Source organism: Arachis duranensis, chromosome 9, assembly GCF_000817695.3.
Source record: "Arachis duranensis cultivar V14167 chromosome 9, aradu.V14167.gnm2.J7QH, whole genome shotgun sequence".
NCBI lineage: Eukaryota > Viridiplantae > Streptophyta > Magnoliopsida > Fabales > Fabaceae > Arachis > Arachis duranensis.
In genome coordinates, this window is record NC_029780.3 from 2,891,116 (window position 1) to 2,896,783 (window position 5,668).

At 23.5% G+C, this 5,668-nt stretch overlaps 1 non-coding gene across 1 annotated transcript in view; it reads left to right on the forward strand.

The window, feature by feature from the left end:
- Positions 1-438, forward strand: part of LOC107463949 (ethylene-responsive transcription factor TINY) — a 908-nt gene extending 470 nt beyond the window's left edge. Inside the window, exon 1 of the transcript XR_002367934.2 lies at positions 1-438. This exon is cut by the window's left edge and continues 470 nt beyond it. This is a non-coding gene — a transcript (ethylene-responsive transcription factor TINY).
- Positions 439-5,668: the final 5,230 nt, after the last annotated feature.

A 5,668-nucleotide genomic window follows, 5' to 3' on the forward strand; every position in this document is an offset into this window, starting at 1 on the left:
GTGACATTCAGGCTGCAGCCACAGCCGCAGCCTCCATGGTCAAATTTGACTCTATTGCTGCTGCGGAACAGCCTCAGCACCACCCAGACACGTCTGATGATGCTGAGACTTGCTCGCAGCAGCAAGAGGCAGAACCATCGTCATCATTGTCAATGTCTAGAGAGACGGATTCGTCTGAACTGAGCGAGATAGTTGAGCTTCCGAACATTGAAGATGATGAAGGGTTTGACTCGGTTGAGTCATCAAGGAGCGAGTTCATGTGGTTCGACATGGTCGATAACTGCAATGGTTGGGTGTATGATCCTCCAATGGGGTTAGAGGGTGCTGAATTCTGCGCAAATTTCATTGCTGATAGTAACTCTTTGATACCCATTTGGGATGATTGAAAATTTGGATCTTTTTTTATATTCACTTTGCTTCACCACTTTTGGCACTGTCATTGTAATTATTAAATTGGATTATATATAAACTTTTAATAAAATTGACTATTTTGTGCCTATTTCTAATTTTTCTATTCTAATGTTAGTATATTTGTTTTTTTTTTAATCCTTTTCTTTTCTAAATTATTAGAAAGGTTCCATTATTAACAGATAGGTATCTTCAATGGTGTGTTTGGCTACATTTGATGGGAGGGTCACTTCCATGGCTGTGAATATATACTTCAATATATCTATTATTCATATCACATAACTTACCAGCTATTACTCTAGCAACTTATGTTGAAGAATTCAACTATTTATTATTCTCTCTTTCAGTATTAGAGTATTTAATTATTTGGTAGCTTCTTTTATTATATACTAGTAAAAAAGATGTGAATGGTGAATAAATTACGAAAATACTAGAAAGACAAAAAAAAAAACAATCAAAACTTATTTTGTTTAATATTTATAAATGTTAAATAAAATAAATTTTGACTATTTTTAGTTAACTTTTTTTATTATCAAATATTTTCGATAAATTATTATTGTTACTTTAACTACATTTGGTAGTACTGATTTGTACAGATTTTATTTTGAGGTTGATGCTTCCTTCTTTTTTACTTAGTTAAAGATTTTGCAGTTTTCATTGCCTGAGGGGGAATTAGGTCAAAATTAATTAATGAGATTTATTGTGTTAGAAGAAAAAAAAAATGGCCACCTGTGAAAGTGAAGGTTAGTGAAATAATTAATTGGGCTAATTAATTTTAAGTAGACATGGCTTGAATGTGAAAATAATATTAATATCATTCAACAATGACTATGTCAAGTTATGAAATTAATACACCAATAGAAAATAAATAATTAAATATTTATTCTGGATAGGTGGCCAGTGATTTAGTTTTTTGGTGTATCAAACTAGCAACTGACATTAAGAACAAGTTGTTTTGCAGTTTTGGATCAGAAGTTGATTTGCATTTAAAATCTGTAAACGAATTTTAGAAAGAAAAAAAAATCAAGTTGAATTCCATCCTTTCATATTGTGACAAAATTATTTCTCTTAAAAACTTAAACTAATAATAAAAGGAGATATATACATCAGGAGTTATTTTTGCATAATAGACGTTTTTTATTTGTCTTAATTTGATTTTTTTTATTTTTAAAAAAAATTAAACTCTAAATATTTTGAATTGTAAACATTTTAATATCATATTATAAAATTATTTTTTTTAAAAAAACTTAAATTAAAATTAAATAGTTGTATCTATAGCACATATCTAACATACTAAGTGTATAAAATTTAATTTGATGTAAATGCTTATTCACCATCATTTTAAACTTGTCTTTTTAGACATATATATTCAATTTGGTAATATTAGAAAAAAAAACAATAAAAACTTATCTGATTTCATATTTTTAATTATTATTAGAATTAATAAATATTAAATAAAATAAATTTTAATTATTTTTTATTAATTATTTTTTGTTATTAAATATTTCTGTATTTAACTAATTTAAATTGAAAACAAAAAGTTAACGGCAAGACACACAATTTTCATCTATTGTATTTATAAAAGGGGCTTTTATTGATGAAGTTACTTAAAAGTAGATATTTTTTAATTTTATCTTCAATAAATGCACTATGTACAAAAACATTGAAAACTTTAAAATTTTCAATTTTTTATTAAAAACTTTTTATATTTAACACCTTATAACAAGTATCCTTTTGTTAGTTAAATCCTTATAAAAATACCTTTTAGAAACTCAGTTCTCATTTTTCACAACGTTTTCAAAATATTTACACTCAAGACAAGACTTAAATTAACTAAATAATTATGAGTACGCTTTCTCTTATTATTTTAACATAATTATTGGTGAAAATTCAGGTGCAGTTAACTTCACATAAAGTTGATCATTGAGAGTTATTAGATAAAAATATAGTCAAATCAATCAAATTATCTAACAGCTCTGAGTTATCAAAGTCGACTGCATAAGTTTTCACTGTAGATTTATATAAAAAAAAAATTAAATATCACATAATATTATATGGTAGAAATTCAGGTGCAGTCGACTTCACGTGAAGTTGATAACTGAGAGTTATTAAATTATTTGACTAAATTTTTTTTTAACAGCTCTCAACTATCAACTCCATATAAAGTCGACCTGAGTTTCAACATATTATATATTATGTCTGTTATTGATGAAGAGACTATTTAAAATGAATAAATTAAAGTACTGAGAATTGGTAACTAATCCTTTTATTCAAGTATTAATTAAACAAAGAATTGTCACTAATAATAAACAAAAGTTTTACTTTAATACATATAATAATAACAAGTCCTAGAACGTATTAGAAAGCAAAGGATCATTGACCCCTTCTCACGGTATACACATCTTTAATTAATTTCTTTCATTTGGTAGGAAAAAAAGAGAAAGAGTTACCCCATTCAACGGGTAAGGGTAGTATATGGTACATTGAGGAAGATTCCTAATAATATAAACATTTTTCCATTCCATAAGCCATAATTAATTTACAATATGATAAAGTTTGTCGTGACATGATTCATGTGACATTCTAAATAATGTACGATAGTTGTTGGTTGTCTACAAGTTCCCCCTCTTTATATTTTCTTCATTTGTCTTTACAGTTGAGCATGATTTGATATGTCCATATAATCTTAAAACAGTAACATACTCCTTTCTATAACATTAATTAATTAAAATCTTAACTAATAATAATGCACTATAGTTGGTGCCTATTATATATATGTCTAATTAACTTCATTTTTATATATTTTGTTTAATTTGTTTTGATTGAAGAAGCTTAATTAATATATGTTGATATAAATGCTGGCCGGTATTCTTAACATAGTAATATGCTATTTGCATAAAATTGATATCACAACTGTATTATTTATTAATTTTAATTTATAGTTAAGTTGTGTCACCAAAACCTCTTTTTTAACGAACATTTGGGATCAAATAATGGTATATCTAAATTAAATAATACATTTTCTAATCAATTATACCAAAAACTAAGCTTTTAATAAAATATAACTTGTTGAATAAATTATAATATCAGAATTATTTATTGTTTCTTTCTATTGCCAAATATTTATATATAAAATTTAATAAACATATGTCACATATTCTGATTAAAAAAAATTCAGAGAATACTAGATGACTAATATTTTTAGTTAAAAAAATACAGAGTTGGCTAATGTTAATTCAAATAAAAAATTTAAATACAAGCGAAAAAATATATATTGGCCAGATAATATTTCTTAACAAAAAAAAAACTAAAATCTTAAATTTTCAATATATTAAAATTTAGATACCTTTTCAATCTTTGGCTTGGTAAAGTAACCTACTAGACCACTTCAAGTAGTCCTCACATACACTAATTGTAACGCCGTTATATTATATTATGGTGAGTTCTATGGTGTAGAAAGAAAAAAATTTCTACACCTATAGATATGTGTTGGCTCATTAGAAAGTTTGACAAGTGTTTAAAGAAGGAGACAAATTTATACTCTTTGTAGGAATGATATAAAAAAATTCTCTTTTTTATATAGAATTTAAGTGAGTAATTATTTTCATTATGACTAATTATGTTGACATAATAATAGACCTCATCATAAATTGGATTTCTGTTTTATTATTGTTCGAAAAATAACGACTCAGTTTAAGCTATTAACCATTTAATCTAAATTTATTTTTTTATTTACAAAATATATAGTAAATTATTTTATATGGCAATATTGTTTAAAAATAAAGGGTTGTATAATATCTAATAAAAAAAATATTTGTGTCATAAGTTTTATATTATTAAATTGTCTTAAAAGTATGTTTACCGTCACAAAATTTAAAAATTGTAAATAACAATATAATAAATAATATTTTTTATTGTTAACTTTTAATTTAATTAAACGTATTTAGTGAATTTAGATGCTAGCAAAAATTAGTGTAATTTATTTTATTTTAATAATAAAAAGATCATTAAGTATGTATTGCTCATAATATAAAAAAAAATTAATTACAAATGGATATTGTTAGTATGACTAATTATGTAATATGTGAGTCATATTTCTGGAATACATTACAATTGTATTTTGGCTTACAATATAACACAATGAATATATTTTTTATTTGGAGCTTATTTATTCCATTGATTTTTATAATTTTATGAAATTTTTAATTAAGTTTTTATATATTTTTTTTAATTGAATCTTTGCTCTAAAGTTTTTTTAATTGAGTCTCTATACGGTAAAAAAGGACCTAATTAAAAAAATTAATGCAAAAACCAAATTAAAAAAATATAAAGACCTAATTGAAAATTTTGCAAAATTATAGAAACCAACAAAATAATTAAATTTTTATTTGGATTTAACAAAGTTTACTATAATAGTAATAACAATAATAAATATGGATTAAAAATAAAAATAATAAGTTAGTTTATTAAAAGATTAAAATGATTCAAAGTTCAAACAAAATAAAATATATAAACTGAAGCCTTTTATTGTAGTTGTTAAAGATCGATAAAAAAATAATTTTGTGGTGAGGTTTATCATCTTACTAAATTTAATTTTAATTATAATTTAATAAAATATTTTTTTAAATAAAATAGAATATTCAATCAAATATTAGATATATTTAATTTATTTAACAGAATATTTTATTAATTTTAATATTTTTATCACAATAATAGAGACTTAATTATAAATCTAATATGGTATAAAAATTTAATTAAAAAAATATAAAAATTTAACTAAAAATTTGATAAAATTATAAAAATCGAAAGAATAATTAAACCTATTTTTAATTACATGAATATAGATAATTTTTATTCCTTTTAATATAACACTTTATGTGACTTTCCTTTATACCCTCTATAATTTATAATACTAACAAATATATCTCAAATAAAGATAATGTGGTTAAGTTCAGAAATTAGATTGTATATCTGTAAAAATCTTACAAATTATAACATTTAATTAAATAAGTATAAAATTCTTTTATATATCATCCATACATATCAGTAAAATTGTTATTTTATTGTTTTTTCACAAATCATTTATAAATGTAATTTTTCCCACAAACACATTTTCATTCTCATTATGGGTCCACATTCCTTATTTCCCGCAGGGGTTCAAATCTACAAGGACGCCCACAGGATTTTATTAAAAAACACAAAACAGTGCAAGTAAAGGAAAAAGAACATGGTATATTATAATATAATTTAATAACACATT